This window comes from Cryptomeria japonica, chromosome 3 (assembly GCF_030272615.1).
Source record: "Cryptomeria japonica chromosome 3, Sugi_1.0, whole genome shotgun sequence".
In the NCBI taxonomy this organism is placed as follows: Eukaryota; Viridiplantae; Streptophyta; class Pinopsida; order Cupressales; family Cupressaceae; genus Cryptomeria; species Cryptomeria japonica.
The window spans coordinates 82,364,237-82,382,957 of NC_081407.1; the positions used below are offsets into that span (position 1 = coordinate 82,364,237).

General features: G+C 35.0%; 1 pseudogene; it reads right to left on the minus strand.

The window, feature by feature from the left end:
- LOC131873960 (high mobility group B protein 15-like) overlaps nt 1-18,721 on the minus strand; it is an 86,695-nt pseudogene that overhangs the window by 19,590 nt on the left and 48,384 nt on the right.

An 18,721-nucleotide genomic window follows, 5' to 3' on the forward strand; every position in this document is an offset into this window, starting at 1 on the left:
TCAATATTGATACTATGCCTTAGAGTATTCATCCCCCAAAATAATTTTCACTCTTATCAAGAAGGTCAGGTCTATGATTTTAAAAAACATGGATTAGGCATTCATTAGTTTTCCTTCCCTAGAATGCCACCATAGGTTTGGTGGTCTACAAGTAGAAGTTCGTCTGCATCATGCCACCTTCCTTCACACACCAACTTGGAATGTCTTCTTCTCACAAATGAATTTTGCTTTGCTTAGTGGATAAACTCATAATGAACTCTCTTTCCATCCTCATCAATAATTAAAATCATCACCAACCTGTCATTTTCCATGTGATAAGTATAACTAAAAATTCGCACACCATCTCTTCACTCTGTGTTTACAATGCCTAATGCTTCTCTTGCAGAGATATCTCATACACCAACCATTCATATATTACTCAGTTTGGTTGTGTTTTCAAACAACTCCAACTTATCTAATGCATGCCTACTAAAAGTTGTATGCCAACCTTGAAATTCCTCCCTAGGTGGTTTGCATGTTGTAGAAGTAATATCAACTTCCCAAGTAGTATAATAGCCACTCAAGCATTAGCAACAATTAATGGAATCCTCACATTCTATCCAACAACTAATGTATGAAGTTTTGAAATTTTTGGCTAATTTGTGCCTAAAAATTAATTTTTATAAAAATTTATTAAAAAATTGCAACTCCATAAAAACTGATCCAGGAATTCTATTTTTTTTGGACTAAAATCTCCTTATACCATCCCCAATCTATAGTAAATGTTTTGTATTAAAATTTGCAACCATTTGAGAGATACGATCAAATATTTGCAAAACCCTAATTTTCAAAGATCTATTTGTTATTTTGCTAGTTATTTTTCATCAAAATTAAAAATAAAAAGAACAAACCCCCTTTATAATTCTAAGAGTTTCCTAAAAATAGAAGATTTATATTATCAGATTTCCATAATCCATAATAATATCTATATCTTCCTTTTGGATTTGATAGTGTGATTTTTTTGGCATCAAAAGTCACACAATCTAATACAGAAAGAACTATAGATAATAAAACTTTTTATACTCCTTAGTAGTTAAACTTTTAAAGAAAGAAAGCAACATTTTACCTAAGAACAAGAAGATGAGAAAACTAATTGCTTTCAAGCTACTTTGTCTAATGCCAATAGATATTTGTTTCCTTGTTCTAACTTATCAAACTCTACTATTTTGTTTATTCTTCTCTCATCTTTCTCTTATAACATTGGGTGCAAGCATGGATCATCCAATACAGGTAAGTGGGTTTCCTTATTTTTATGTCTAGAATAAAGTAAGATTAGATGAAAGTTTTTTGTATATTTATGTGAGATTATCTTGTACACAGATATGATTCTTATGTATTTTATTATTAGAGGGTATGTGTAGGATCATGAGGGGTCAAAAAGTGGTGATATTCTGACTAAAGTCTTCATTGATAGACTGATTGAAAACTATCTATAACTTTCAAATGGTATCTTTTTATTTGAATCTAAAACATGTGTCACATTCCATGTTTCATATACTATACAATTAAAAAGAGAAAAAACAAGTTTCATAAATTTTTTACCAAGTTATGGTGGTCACACATACAAATTTCTATATTTTTAAAAGTTGTAGTAAATAAATCATAATTAATTATCTATTTCAAAAAAAATATTAAGATAGAATTTAGGATGGCATCCATGTGGGTGCGTGCAGGAAGCCGAGCTAGGGTTTCATGGCCCTATCTCGCAGGCGGCGCTGGTGTGGCTTCGTGCGGGGGAAAGTGCTACGTGAGGGGGGTAGATGGTGGTGGAAGGGGCTGGAGGGCTCAAGGGTGGCTGAAGGGTGGTCACTGGGGGGTGTGAAGGCTATACGGGGGCAGGGTCTTTGCTACTACGGCCGAGGATATCCCAGGAGCTTGGGACTTTAGGCAGGCCGATCTTTGGTGGTACGGGTGAGGGGAGGGGCCTTGGGTGCCAAGCCCCCGTGGGGAGACCTTTGGGGTGTGGGTCCTCGGCAAACGTCCTTGTTTTTTTTTTTGTTTTTTTTTTATTCTTTGTGAGCCCCGATGGAGACTTTGGGTGGGGAAGCCTCGTAGGCGGTCCCAGCTATGGATTTCCATGTTGTGATGGGCTCAAGACCCTCATTTTAGAATGTGAAGACATTTAAGAATAACCTATTCTCTTCTGACTCAGGATCTGGGAGTGCTGGTAGCTCTCGCATGGTAAAAATTAATGGTAATTTGGAGAGATGCAGTGAGAGGCCAAAGCTAATCATCCCTCTTGAGATAATAGTTGAAGACATTGAATACTTTTCAAATCACTCACTATACTGCAAGTTTTTGGGAATGAGGGTTTCACTGCAGTTTTTGGAAAACTGGGCGTAGCGGACATGGGCACCGGAAGGGGAAATGGAGATTATGCTTTTGGCAAATAACTATTTCATGGTCACATTCAACTGCATGGAGGATCGCAATAGGGTCTTTGAAGGAGGTCCGTATTTTTACAACCAAGTGGGATTATTCATCAAACCATGGCATGCGGGGTTTAATCCTTCAAAGGAGCTCCCAAATAGGGTTCCGGTGTGGGTTCGGTTACCACATCTTCCAGTGGAATGCTATCGGGAGGATGTTCTATGGATGCTCTCTGCTCTGCTTGGGAGGCCAGTGGGATCCTCATCACAAACTCTAGGGAGAAAGGTAATGACCTTTGCACATATCTATGTTGAAATAGATCTTAGTAAACCCTTGCCAGATGCTATAGATATGTGTGCAGGCTCTTATTCATGGGTTCAACAGTTAGATTATGAGACTTTACCATTTTGTTTCCATCTGTGTCATGAGTATGGTCATTTACAGTGGAAGTGTCCTAGATACAAACCGGTAGTGCGACAACCTCAGCAGCCAAAACCGAGCCTTGATAGGGCTGAGAAAGGGAAAGCTGCCATGTCGGGTGTGGTATAGGGTGCTGATGGTTTTGTCTCAGTAAAGACAAAGAATAAGAACAGAGGATAGAAGAGACCCTTACAGGAGAGACGTGATGAGGATACCTTCAACAGATTTGAGGCCTTGGATGACCTGAGCCATTAGGAAGTAAATCCGGGGTTAACCCCTCTAGATCAGGGTGCATCAGGAGGGGTGTCAGAAAGTGTAATGGAGAAATCTTCCCAAGCCCTGCTAGTGGTTGGAAGCCAGCAGATGGAGATGGACAAGACAATAGGGGTTCAGTTGGTCCTGGCTCTTGGGATGGAGGTGAACCTGGCTGAGGGGGAGGGTTCTCCCATAGCTTCAAAATTGGAACCGGGTGGGGCTAAAAGTAATAAATCAGCCGTTCACCTAGGTCTACATCAAAGAGATATTAAGAAAAGCGCTTTAGAGAAGAGCTCAAAGGTCGGCAGAAAGAAGGATCTGGATAAGATCAAATTGATGGGGGAGAATTTGGTCGAGTCAAGATCGGTGAAGACTTTCGATTTGCACTTCCCCAACCCTCCTAAATGACTGTGCTTTCATTGAATGTAAGGGGCTTGAATAGCGGCCCTAGACAAAAAGTTGTTCAGGATTTGATCAGGAATCATTCACTTGATGTCTTTTTCTTGCAAGAAACTAAACTTTCAATGGAGAGTATGATGGGTCTCATGCCAAAGCTATGGGGGTGAGGCGAGTGTCAGTGTGTTGGGGCAGCTGGTTCCTCGGGAGGGGTGGCCTGCCTTTGGAACCCTTTAAGGTTCTGCCCTGTCTGGTGGGTTGCTTCTAGATCCTCATTATCCGGGGTGCTATCTAGTCTTGAGACTGGGGAATTCATCTTGTTTTTGAATATCTATGCTCCCATTGATTTTCAGGGTAAGCAAGGCTTATGGTCTCATGTTTCAGGTATGCGAAGGCTGGCCCCCTTTTACCCTTGGATTATGGCGGGAGACTTCAATGCCATCTTGGAGTTGAGTGAAAAGAAGGGGGGTGTAATGCGGTTGGAACCTTCTTTTTTCCTTTTCCAGGATAGTATCTCCTTGCTACAGCTAGTTGACATCAAGCCTAGCAATGGTTTGTTCACTTGGAACAATAGGAGGGTGGGAGAGAATTGGATTGCCGAATGACTGGATCATTTTCTGGTTTCCTATTTTTGGATCGGTGGGGGGTGGTCCACAAGTTCTAAGATTCTTGACTGGAGAGGGTCAGACCATTGGCCCATCAAGATGGTTTCATCTTCGGCTCAGGTTTCCCATTCGCCTTCATTGAAATTCCAACTTATGTGGCTTTGGGACCCTTCTTTGCAAGTCCTTGTTACAGACTGGTGGAGGAAAGGGAGGCTGACCTTTGGCACTGCCATTTACTCTTTTGCCAAGCAGCTACAATTTGTAAAGCTTCAGCTTAAACTATGGAACTGACAAGGCTTCGGGAACATTTTTCATGAGAAGAAAGCTGTTCAAATTTCACTGAATGAGATCACCAGGGAAATTAGGGAGCATGGGTTGTCTGAGGATCTACTTAGAGAGGAAGACAGGGCTGTCAAGATGGTAGAGGAATGGGAGCTTCGGGAAGAAATATATTGGAAGCAAAGAGCTCGTATTGACTGGCTAAAGGAGGGGGACAAGAACACTGCTTTCTTCTTCAACTCAGTGAAAGAAAGAAGACATGGAAATTCCATTCCTGTTCTGGTTAATGACAGAGGGGAGCAGTGCTTATCCATGTAGGAGATGTCTAGGGAGTCTCTCCAGTTTTTCCAATCCCTCTTTAGGGACGATTCTCAAGGGGAAATAGTGGAGGAGAATCTGGTTTTGGATTGCATCCCTTCTCTTGTCTCGAGGGAGATGAATGAGTAGCTTTTGTATCCTATTTTGCTGGAGGAACTTGAGAGAGGATAGTCTTCCACATGAGGAAAGGAAAGGCTCCTGGACCGGATGGGTTCCCCGTTGAATTCTTTCAAGAGTTCTAGGATATAATTAAGCTGGATTTATTGGAAGTAGTCCAGGAGTCCCAGAGGAATAAATAGATGCTTAGGGCATTGAATGCAACCTTCATTTCTCTAATCCCCAAGTGTGTAGGGGCTGACCAGTTAGGCCAGTTTTGCCCGATTTCCCTCTGCAATGTGATTTATAAGATCATCTCGAAGTTGATAGTGAATAGATGGAAGAAGTGTTTGGGGAGTGTTATATCTAAGGAGCAGAGTGGGTTTGTGGAAGGGTACCAAATTTTGGATGGGGTGGTCATTACTATGGAGACCATTCATTCTATGGCAACCTCCAAGGAAAAAGCTATGTTTATCAAGCTGGACATGGCAAAGGCATACGATAGAGTCCGGTGGTCCTTCCTTTAGAAGATCCTTAGGGCTTTTGGTTTTGTGGATGAGTGGATCTAGTGGGTCATGAGTTGTGTTACGTCCACCTCTTTCTCTATGCTTATCAATGGAGACCATACCGAGCTGTTTGGTGCCTCTAGGGGTCTCCGCCAGGTAGATCCCCTCTCCCCTTATTTATTCATTCTTCTTGCTGAGGGTCTGGGGAGGCCAATTAAGCATAATGTGGGCTGAGGTTCTATTCTTGGGGCCTTCTATTTGTGTTTTGTGTGGTAACGGAGAGGAAGACTCCTCACATCTGTTCTTTAGATGCCTCTTCTCTATACTTATCTGGCACTATTGGTGGGGGGTGTGGAAGCATCCTTGTGTCCACACAGATTCTCTGGTAGAGTTTTGGAGCAGTTTGGGCAGACCTCCTATTTCATCCTCCTTCCTCCAGATGGTCTGGTATATTGGGCCTATCTTCATTCTATGGCAGATCTGGCTCGAAAGGAACAGGAGGATTTTTCGAGAGGCCAAACTGTTTGTTCAACAAGTTTGGAATAGAATCACTGTTATGAGGTAAACTTCTCGTTGGGTAGAGATGAGGTGGATGTTGTGAGTAGGAATGGCTTGCAAGAGTTGTCTTCTACCTCTGCTTATGTCAGGAAAGGTAGATGGGCTATGAAGAAGGTGCAAAGGATTGGAAGGTGGGCACCCCCTTAGGATGGGTATATCAAGATCAACACTGATGGCTCTTCTAGAGGTAGCCCAAGCCCGATTGGGGTAGGGGGTGTTGGTAGGAATAGCAGGGGGGAGGTTTTTTTCTTCTTTTCGGTGCATAAAGGGTGTCAGTCTAATAATTTTATGGAGGGTTATTCGATTCTTTATGCACTTGAGCGGGCTTTGGAGTGGGGTTTTAGGAAGGTGATTTGTGAATCGGATTCACAAATTGTTGTTAATTTGTTGTCTGATCAGAAGGTGAGTGGGATTCAGTGGCAGTTGGCAAGGATTGTTCACCAGATTCTCCAAATTAGTTCCTTGATGGAGCAGGTGTCCTTCATCCATATTCCTCGCAAATGGAATGGAGTGGCTGACTGTTTGGCCAAGTGGGCCTCGGATCATGATAGTGAGTGGAAAGTGGAAGGTTGGGAGTATCTCTCTGGGTATTACTGTCAAGAATTGCAGAAGATTATCACTGAGGACACGTATGGCTTTGAAGTTGGTTGATCTGTGGCTGGGTTGGTAGTTTTTCTTTGGGGCCTTGGGCCTCTGATTCTTTTTTGTAATGCTTGTTTCTGATTCTCAATAAAGTTTTTACCCTTCTTAAATATATATATATATATATATATATATATATATATATAAATATCTGTCACATCCAGACATGACTCTTCTACTTATATCTAAAATATTATAAAAAAATGTTAGGATTTTATTGTGGTTAGGGTGGTCAAGCATACATCTTCTTCTTATCTTTTTCCTAAAATTTTAGTGCTACAAATAATGTTCAAATGTTTTTACCGTCGTGAGATGGATTTGAGATAAATGCCACTCAACACAACTCAAATTAGAGATAAAAAAAAATAGTATGTTCTAAAAATCTAACCATTTTGTCCCATGAAGATTGGTTCTTAGTTATGGATAATAGTTTGTAAACTATCCAAACACAAAAGAGTCAAATTTTGGCTGAAAATAATGCATGGCTTAAGAAAAAATTAACCACCAAAGTTTTGGAAATAGCTCAAAATTTTCTCACAAAGCAATTTTTATTTCTATTTAAGCACGTGTATTTGTTAGAAGCACCTCACAAGATAAGGACTTCTAGGATAGAATTTGTTAATTCAAGGTTCACCCATGGAATTAAAGGAATGAGAATCAATGAGAATATGATTAGTAGTGAAGAAAAAGAGCCTTATACCAATTGGCACACACATGGAATTGGCCCATGCATTGAGGATGGCTCAATACAAGATAGACATGGTGTTGGTTTCCTCATTTACTACCTCAAATTTCCTAAGAGTTGGCCTTCTTCAATAGTAGAAATTTAAGACAAATGACCAATTACATGAGTACTTGCTAGAATAAGTGAATTCTCCTTCTCTTCAAGCTTTGCAAGATAGAAACGAGTAAACCTTAAAATATTTACAAATCTAACACAAATAGTAACAAATATTGCCTATCCAAACACCTCTAAACAAAATATATAAAAATACACATGTCATTTATCCTTTAATTTTCCTCTGCCTACCTCCATTATTTTATCATTTTTCCTTACTACCTTCTTATTATTTTATCATTTTCTATACCTACCCTTTAATCCTAGTTGACCATTTATCTTTTCACCTCTTAATCCTATCCCTCCATTTTCTAAAGTGTCTTCTATATAAGAGGATTCTTGTATCCTTCTATTCCTAATACGTTTATCAATATTTCTTGCAATCAAGCGACTTTACAACCACAATCCATCCTCTATTGAGATTTGGTGCACAATACAAAATATAAGAGAAAATATATCAAACAAGATCAGTGGAGATATGAGATAATGTAAATCAAACCCTACTTAGCATGTGAATGGTATTATTGTTTCAATTTGTTAATTTTCATGTTCTCGTCTTTCTTCATTGGTTTATGGTGAATGTTTTATTGTAGAACTAGGATTGTTTGTGGTTGGATGTTTGTGGTTTTACAATAGTTTGTCATCATCATTTTTCACCTCAGACATTTTGGCATGTCTAGTGGGACATGGATTTCTATTATATCTATATTATTTTTTTCCGCTTGAGTATTTTTAACCCTATATTGTTGTTTTGTAAAACAATTTGGATACTAACCTTGTGCACCTAAGGTTTTGGACACAAGATTAGGGATTTGGAAATATTTGATCATATCTCACATATGGCTAGGCATTTTTCCATAAAATTGTTTTTCATATTTTCTTACATTTCTAGAAAGGTCTTAGAATTATAGAAGGGTCTGTTCTTTATTAAAAAGTAGATCTTTGAAAATTAGGGTTTTGTAATGATTTGATCATATCTCATTAACTTGAAATGTTTGCATAAAATATTTTTTGCAGGTTTGGAATGGTATCAGGAGGTGTCAGTCTGAAATTTAGATTTTGGGGACCAAGTTTGAATTATTTATGATTTTTTTATGATTTTTCATAAAAAAATTAATTGTTCGAGTAAATTAGCGAATTTTTCAGATTTCCTTAAATTTATGCAAGTATCTCAGAATTATAGAGGGGCTTTATAATTTATTATTTTAATTTGAATGCAAAATAATTCATGACAAATCAGATCTTTGGAAATTAGGGTTTTTCAATAAATTTGCTTTCTATGGCTCAAATCAAGACATTTTCCTACAAAAATTATATTTTGAGAAATCTCTCAAAATTTTAGCAAGGCTTTATTCTTTACATTTTAATTTTTAGGGTAAAAATCATTGCAAAAGGAAATCAATATCTTGTTGACTAGGTAAAAAAAAATAAAAATAAAAAACATATTGTCGAAGGCCCCCTTTTTCACATTTGGATTTGGATTTTTCAAAATTAATCTAATTTGTGTGCGTGCAGGTGTGGGTAATTTATAAAAAAATGCTAATCATTTTTTGTAAGGGTAATTTTAGTGTGTGTCTTCAAATTTCAATTCCTTGCTTAATTAGGATCACGCATTCATTGATGTTTTTTCTTTGTTTGTTGAAGGTTAATTGACTTTGTTTGAAGTGTCTTGTGCCTCTTGGAATGTTTGTGTTTAGACTAGAACCCTAAAGGTGATAACAAAAGTATCATTTCCCCTTGGTTTTCATTGGATCTTGCATGTAAGAGAAATTGTATGGGAGGTAGACCCTCTAAAAGATAATAACAATTTCTCTTACACCCAAGGTCCAATGAAGGGAAAGGGGAGAGGATACTTTGGCTATCACCTTTAGGGTTCTAATCTAAATGCAAACTTTCCAAGAGGCATAAGACACTTCAAGAAAATTCAATATACCTTCAACAAACAAAGAAAAAGATCAATGAAAACGTGTGAGCCCAATTAAGCTAGGAATTGAAATTCGAAGACACACACTAGAATTACCCTTGCAGGAAATTATTAGAGGTTTTTCATAAATTAACCTCACCTACAAGAACACTCATTAGGTTAATTTTAGAAAATCCAAATCCAAATGTGAAAAAGGGGGCCTTCGACAATACCGTTTTAGACAATGTCATAGCTATTTCAGAGACCTAGATATCATACCCTTCCTGCATAGGATCAAATTTAAAAAGAGGAATTTATTTGGCCCTAAACTAAAAGAATTCATCACTCAAGAAGAGGAAAAAGTGAGAAAATGATTGTCATCTACCTTGCTCAAGCTTGACCATTTTTTTTATTAATTTATTAAATACCGACATCACAAGTAATTAAAAAATGAAAGGAAACCATATGAACTTGTGCAATATCTTCCCTTGAACATGGAGTGTTAGTAATGGAATAGCATATTGCTTCCTCTTGAGAAGACAAAGTAAAGGGATTCGAACCTTTTATTTTTTTTACATAAATTTAAGCATCTTTGCCAAAAAAAGCTTCCATTTATGAGTCATCATCTATAAATTCTCCTTTAGCACTTTGAATGGTATCTTCCACCATTAGGTCTTCTTCACAAATATTAAAAGTAAAGGACTCATATTTAGGGGAAGAGAAAATATAGATGCAACACTATCCATACCTTTTTCCATCTTTCTTGAATCATGAACAATATTGGTTTCAAAAATATGACCATCTTTATCTCAAATTCCACATAGGAAATCATCATTTGTTCCCTTCAAGCAACAGTTTATGATGAAAACAACATTATGTCCATCTGGTAATGTCACTTCCTCGGGAGGAGTGGGGTTTAACTTGGTATTTCTACATGCATGTGTTTTCATTAGATTTTCGTTGATGTCAATAGTTCAGAGGGTGTGTTGGGTGAACTGACTTGACTCAACAAAAGTGTTGTTGTAGCAAAACATAACACATCGTGTTAGTCCCACATGAAGACATAGAAGGAAAGAATGAGACGTGTTATTGAGACATGCAAATTGGACAAAAAAACATAGGTCATTGAGTTGGTAAGGCTTTGAAAAAATTGGTTTGACTCAAGAAAAAGTGCAGTTGTAATTATGCTAACACACCGTGTTAGTCGCACACAGTTACGAGGCGTATTAGTCGCAATGCAATAAAATAAGCTCAGTGAACAAAGAAGAAAAAGAAGCCCACAAAGAAGCAATTTTTGGAAGTGCACATAACATGACACCAGTGCAAGCATAAAATCGTAGAATAGATTGAATGAAGAATAATCAATAGGTGAAGAGGAGATAGGAGGTAGCTGAAAGAAAGAACAAAGAGAGATAGAGAAGAGAATTGAATTGAATAGTAGAGGCCAAAGACCAAAGAGTATAGAGCCGAGGCTGATAACACAGAAGGTCATCCACATAGTGAGATAGAGAAATAGGAGTTTTCAAAAAAAAATCAAAGAGATGGGATTGATGACAGAGATCAAAGAGAAAAGAATAGAGATTAAGAGAAGCGAAGAATCAAGACAATATCAGGTGCAGAGAACAAGTTGTGAGATAAAATTTCATTTGTAAGAAGGTTCTTAGTTGATATTGAATATTCATTCATTGTATGTCTTCTGAGTGGGTGCTCAGATTAGGGGTAGGTGCTTCTTTGAGTTGATTCTCATAAATTTAGGGGTTGGTGAGGTAAAAGTATAGATATATGTCACGTTTAAAGCCAACTAATCAGCACATGTGAATTTAAGTAATTCTAACTAAAAATTAATTTTAGTCAAACATATGGTCTATAAAGATTGATTATAGCTATCTTATATATGGGCCACAACTTTCCCAATTGGAGTTGTCTACTAAATGTATATTTTATACCACTTTGGATTTAATTACTAAAAAAAATGTTTTTTTGAGAAACTCTATGTTTCAACAACTCCTACTCTTATACTTTTCTTTTTTTGAAATGTAAAAATGCCCTTTTATAGATCTATAAGTGAATTTTCCAAAATATATATCTTTTAATATTTTATATTTTACTTTTATTGAATTGTAGGTCATGAGCACTAAAATATATGGTTGATTATCTTGTAAAGGAAAAATACTAAAATTTATTTAAAATTTTTGAAAAAATAAAAGCACTAGAGAAAAGAGTCTATGTGAAGATGATATAATTATTTAATAATTTGGATAAATAATTAAGAAAAAAGGTGATACCAAATGGAAAGAGTTCTATTTCAGTAAACACAACTTTTCAAATTTATTGAAAAATATATATACATAAAAAAAAGTAAAAAATATATTTTTGCACTAAAGTTTCAAGCTGCAGCATTTTATCAATAGCTAAATTATAGTGTTTACTTTATACGAAAGTATATTCAAATAATTTTTAGAAAAATTACAAACATAAAATACACAAATAAATATACATTTTATTAGTTTACAGAATTTCAAAATTAAAAACATACATTTAACTTTCTATTGATTCAATTTAAAAAGCTAAATAACCATTGGCCACTTCCTTTATATAAGTGTGACACAACTTTATTCTTTTAGTCGGTGCTCCTTTGGGTTGGTGCCCATAAACATTGTAATCAAAACTTTTTGTTGTGTGCTTGCCTTTTGTATGTGTGCAAATGTGTTTAACATTTCTTCTCATAGTATCTTGATTTCTATTATTAAAGCTTAGATCTTTCAAAATGTTCAAGTTTTTAATTACCAATAATTGAGCCTCTCCTCTTAGTAGTCCATTTGTGTTCAACAATTGGTATCAAACCCTAGGTTCCCTTTTAGAAATTCGTTCTCTAGCGTGTGTAGATTCTAGTGTGTGAACCTGATGGCTTGAAATAGGTCATCCTCTGTTAAAGTACCAATGTTTCATGACACCAACTATGCTTTCTCAAGTAGAAGAATATAAACATACCCTTCATCCCTAGGATATGATGTCTCAATGTCTATTAAGAATTGGTATACTGTCCCTGCCACTCCTCCTACTGATCTTGGTGCAAAAAGGGAATATGAACACAATGCTAAAGCCAACAATGCTATCCTTAGTGGATTGTCAGACACTGAGTTTGTTAAAGCTACACATTGTACAACTACAAAAGAAACATGGGACAAGATGTAGAGAATATATGAAAGAGATGTTCAAGTAAAGGAGGCTAAATTGTAGCATCTTTGAGCTTAATTTAAACGTTTGAAGATGAAAGAGAGAGAAAAGATTTCTAACTATTTTCTAAGGGTGGATGTGATAGTAAATGTAATTAGTGGTCCTAGAGAAGATGTTCTAGATGAAGCTAAATTTAAGAAAGTGTTGACATCTTTGACAACAAAGTATGATACTAAGGTCTCTACCATTGAGTAAGCTAAAGACCTAAAAAAATTCTCCATTGATGAGCTATTCGGTTCATTACTTGCATATGAAATGAGAGCTCTAAGTGTTGAATCATCAAAGAAAGAAGTTACCTTCACCTCTAAGAAGAAAGGGAAAGAGACTGTAAATTGTTTAGATGATGAAGAATCAGATGATGTTGAAGCCAACTTTGTAAGAAAATTGAAGAAAGGATCAGGTAAGTATAACAGAAAGCTTCCCTTCAAATGTTTTGACTGTGGAATAATTGGACATTTTGCTACTAAATGTCCTTATAAGAAGAAGGAAGATCATGATGTGGAAAGTGTCGAGGATAAAGGTAAAAGGTTTTATAATACTAGGAGAAGGAACTCTCAAAAGAAGAAAATTATTTACACTATTGATAGTGATGTTTCTGATGATTAAATGTGAGTCAGTAGAGTATTGCAGTGAAGATGAAAAATAAACTATTCTCTTCATGGCTCAAGAGGTCCTCAAAGAGGAGAAAATTAGAGCATTTAAAAATTTAAATGACAGCGAGGAAGAGGATGCAGATGTTGAGGTTGATCCTGTAGGAGAGATAATATGTGCTCTTTAAGAACTTGACAATATAAGGAAAGAATTCGGAAACTATAAGAAGTCAGCCACAAAGGAAAAAAATTAGCTAAACAAATGTCTTGAAGAAGCTAATCTGAGTATTGTTTCTTTGAAAATTGAACTAAAAGATGCTAAGAGAAAAGGTGATGAAATAAAATTAGAGTTAAATATAAAATAAAATAAAAAGTCAAAAGCCAAAACAAGAAGTGGGAAGCCTTAGGGAAGAACTTGAAAAATGTAAGGAAGATCTCAAGTTGAGGATGAAGTATGAGGGCAACACCAATGCGTTAAATGATATGCTAAAAGAGAAAAATCATTCAAAATATTCTACAGGTGTAGGATATGAAGTTGGAAAATTTTTTGTTAGTGCTGAGTCATCTAAAGGGGACATAAATTTTGTATCTTCAAGCATGAATGATCATGATAAAATTTTCAAGGTTAACAATGCTCCAAGAAAGAAGATAGACTTAAATAATACAACTGATGCATGAAGACTGGAGTTGTTGATCCAAAGAAGAAGAATATCGTTGCTACTACAAGAAATAAACATGTTGATCTGAAAGGAAAAGACAAAGTGGATGATGAAGGTTTCACAAAGATCAAGGACACAAGGAAGATCTCAAGAAGAGCGAGTTATGTTGCTCCAAGGAGACAAATGAAAAACACCTTCAAAAATAGTAATTGGTTTGCTCCTCAATTTTTATGCTTATTGCTTTAAATGTAATGCTTATGGACATAGAGTTTCAAATTATAGACTTAGATATAGACCACCTCCTAATTATGTAAGTAAGAACCCTTTTGCTACTCTAAGAGATGTGAATGTCATATGTTATAATTATAATAGATTTGATCATAAAAGTCATGAGTGTAGAAAAAATATAGTTCAGTCATATGGAAGTCCACCTATTTCATCTTTCAATAAGAATGTAAAGTGCTATTATTGTCAAAACTTTGGCCACAGTGTCAAGCACTACAAATTAAGGGTAGCTAAACACAAAAGGACAACAAAAATAGAATAAAAAACTAAGCCTAGTCAAATGTTATAGTAGAGAACAAGAATGAGATCGAGCAGATATGGGTTGAAAAAGAAAAAGATAGGAATGAATCGAGTTTGATTGTGTAAACAACTCTCCATACAGAAAGAAGAAATCTTTGGGTTGTTGATAGTGGTTGCTCCAATCAAATGAAAAGGCATAGGAAGAAGTTCACCAAGTTTGAAGATTGGAATGGATTCTTGGTGAGGTTTGCTGACAACACCTCAATTAAAATAAAAGGCAAGGGCACACTAAGAATTGATGGCAAGTTAAAACCTCACAATGTATAGTATGTAGAAGGATTGAAACACAATCTACTTAGTGTGAGTCAAATGTGTGACAAAGGATATAAGTTCACTTTTGACTCCAAAGGATGTGAAATAAGAAAGGAGAGCAATGTCAAATTAGTTGAAGAAGGAAAAAAGGACTGATGGAAATGTCTACAACTTGAAATAATGCTTTGAGCCTCAATTCATGATGGGACAAATTGAAGAGAGTTGATTGTGGCACATGAGATTGGGTCACATAAATTTTGACAACCTTGTCAAGGTAAGCAAGAAAGGTTATATAAGACACTTACCTTAGGTTGTTAGGCTTGCAAACACCATATGTGATGAGTGTCAGAGAGGAAAGAAAACTAATTTAAGATTGAAGACAAAGGAATACTCAACTACAAGGCCATTGGAACTAGTGCATATTGATTTGTGTGGTGTAACTAGAACAAGAGCTATCAATGGTGAGATGTATTTCATGTTGCTCGTTGATGATTTCTCAAGGATGACATGGATCAGCTTCTTTCAAGATAGGTCACAAGCCTTTGAAATATTCAAGATTTATAGAAAAATGGTTGAAAAGGAAAGTGGTTATAAGTTGAAATATTCCAGATTAGATAGAGGGGTAGAATTCACATAAAATGAATTTGAAGATTATTGTGAGTGACATGGAATTAGAAGACAATTTCATCTCCTAGAACACCACAAAAAAATAGTGTGGTGGAAAGAAAGAATAGAACTAACAAGTAGATGGCTAGAACAATGTTAAATGAATATAATTTGCTTGATGTTTATTGTAAAGAGACAGTCCATACAATTGTATATACACTTAATAGGGTTCAGCTAAGGGTGAATAACAGGATGACTCCATATGAATTGTGGTATGATACCAAGGCTAGCTAACAAGAATGTCATAGGCATAGAGTGGGTCTACAGGAAAAAAGTGAATGAAGATGGCAAGGTGATAAGAAAGAAGGCTAGGCTTCTCTATGAGGATACTCACAGGTAGAGGGGATAGTCTTTGAAGAGACATTTTCCACTGTTGCAAGACTTGAGGCCATTAGAATGTTTTTGGCATTCTTAGTATACAAAGGTTACAAAGTTTATCAAATGGATGTAAAATCTGCATTTTTAAATGGAAATCTTGAGGAAGAGGTGATTGGGAGTCTTTTGTACATAACTGCCTCCAAGCTAGACATTATGCAAGCAGTGTGCATGGTAGCTAGATTTCAAGCTGCCCCAAAGAAAAGTCATGTAAATATTGTGAGAAGGATATTTAGATACTTGCAAAGCACTTTGGATTTTGGCTTGTGGTACCCAAAGAATGATGATTTCACTTTGCAAAATCATCGTACGATTTTACGATTCTTTTGTACATGTTAAAAATGCATACAAATTAAAAAAAAAACAAATACAATTCTTTTGTACACGTTAAAAAGTATAATTATTTTATTATTAGTAAAATATAAAGCTAGAGAAAAAATCTCTACTTAACGCATAACTCGATCAAAACAAGAAAAACTAAAATTGAAAGCAAACAAGTTTCTACAAAGAGGGGGACTGTATGTGTGGAAAGATAGAAAAAGAGACAAACAATAGGACTAAAAATAATGGAGAAGATAGCCTTAAGAAAAGTGCCATGTGAGTAGCCTGCAAGTGTAGAGTTGGGCTGTGCAACCATAGAAGACCAATTAGATGTCTAAAAAGATTAGAAGAGTACAAGAAGAATGGCTTCGGGTTTCAATTTTGTAAGATATAGGATAGTTGAAGAGTTTGAAGAAGTTGTTTTTATAATTTTTCACACAATTTATCGCTTGTGGTAAAAATAAGTGATCTAATATCTAATGAGCGTAGGTAAGAAAAATATTGTATTATTTTATAAGGAAAAACAATAGTTTCAATTTTCAAAGAGTTTCCTATCTTATGGGCAAATGGTAGGGTAGTTAAGATTTGCAAGGATATGTTTCTACAATTTCTCACTAAACTGATGCCTCATCATGACTAATTGATGAGATGGTTATGCTAGGTGGGTAAGTGAATATTATTTGTTTTATTGTTTTTCTTAGAAGAGAATAAGAGAAATTTAGATTTCAAAAAGGTTAAAGAAATAGTTTCATTTTTCAAAGAGTTTTGTATCCAAAGGTTACATATTGTAGTAAAGATTTCCAAGGATTTGCTTCCACAAAATATCACTAAACTTATGTTGTGTGACAACCAAATGTTGGATAGGTAAGGGAATATATAATTTTACACTAAATTTATGCCCTCTAGAGAATAAACTATCCAATGGTTATGTAATGTAGGTAAAAAAATAAATATAATTTTTTTAAAATTTATTTTAAAGAAAATTTAAAAAATTATATTTTCAAAGAGTTGCTTCAATAATTTTCAAATATAAATAGTATAGATATCAAATTTACATTTACCTAAAGGATGTAGAAAAATATTAGTTTAATTTTTGTATTAGATTCATTACAAAGGTTGGATAAAGTTATTTAGATTTATATATCTAACATCTCTAGATAGTTGTATTTAATATATGTATACTATTTTATTATATTTTATGAAAATTTATAATTAGAAAAAATGAATACTTGACATCCCTATGATCATGAAATTTATATCAACTATTTTTTCCCAAAAATTTAAATTCCTATTAATATTTAGATTCATATTATTGAACAACAAATATAAAAATATTCTAATGCATGGTGTGTTTATATCTATATATATCATATCAATACAATATTTCATATTGTTTAGTTTCAATATTTATAGGAGGATGATAATGTTAGATAGGTAAGTGAATATATATAGTTTTTTGTTTATTTTTTCTGTTATATTAAAACAGAATGAAGAAATTTGGATTTACAAAAAGTTAAAAGAAATAGTATGCCCCTATATCTTTAGCCTAACATAGTCATTGAATATGGTGGATGAACATTAAAAAGCACTAATATTGACCAAAAATACCCGTGTGGATAACACCAAGGTTCAGATGAAGATTAAAAAGCACTAATATTGGCCAAAAATACCCCAGTTTGGCAATGCACTCGCATTCATCAAGGCATATGAGAAAATGGGCGTGACATGGATGAAATACTTGTAGACAGATAAAAATCAGTGACGAATATATGAGCATGTTCCAGTAAAATACTTAAACGGAATGTAATTCCCGTCAAAATCCAAAGATACTCTTTAAGACTGGGGAGTTGAAAGGACCGAAATTCACAAGACAGAATTTCTCTAATATCTCAAGAATGAGCTACAAACATCCAAGTAAGATTGAACTACATTATATGATATTCATATGTTTTTTAGTGTGAATTCAAACAAAGGTGAGAGTTCAAATGTCACTATGAATTCAACCATTTTTTATCAACAAACACTAGCATTGTTTATTCTTTATAATTCACAAATCCATGTAAGAAGTAAATCTTAAAGAGTAATGTTTCTACAAACCAACATGACAGATGGCATGCAAACTAAAAAAATATGACAGAAGATTAATCTTGAAGAGGAAACTTAACAAAACCACATTTACTTATTAAAACGAGAAATAAAATCCTGAGATTGAAAGGGGATTAAAATGCTTATAAAAGAAATAACATCCTAAGATTAAAACAAGAACTTTGTTATTAAGTTGATTGTGCTTGATATTGTGGATATTCAAATCTAAACAACCTTTTGTGACTTTAACTACTATCTTCCAACTTGGAAGGCCTCAACAATTACAAGCAACAGAAAAGATGCACACCAACATTGGCACACTATATTGTTGTTCTTTTAATCAGCTCAGTTACATTGGTTTTGGGGCATTCTGTTCACCAAAACCAGAACGAAATAAACAAACAAATTAAGAGTAAAGAATAGTTTGTCATTATACGTTTATTCTAAATGTGAGTAGTTCATTGAGCTATTCTATCAAAATCTTGTTAGCTTATTGGAATTATTGTTCTCATACTGATTGCTTACATTTGTCTTCTTGGATACAACTTTCATTCTTAATGGACATGGTGGTATCCACTAACATTGTTGATCTATTGAAACAATGCTACAAACCAAAGATTTTTGTTTTTTTGGCATAATGGTATTTGTAGTATCAGACTTATCAGGCAAATCTGTCATCTTAAAGCTTGTTTTTTATTAAAAAGGTCTAGCAAGTTTTGAAGGGAT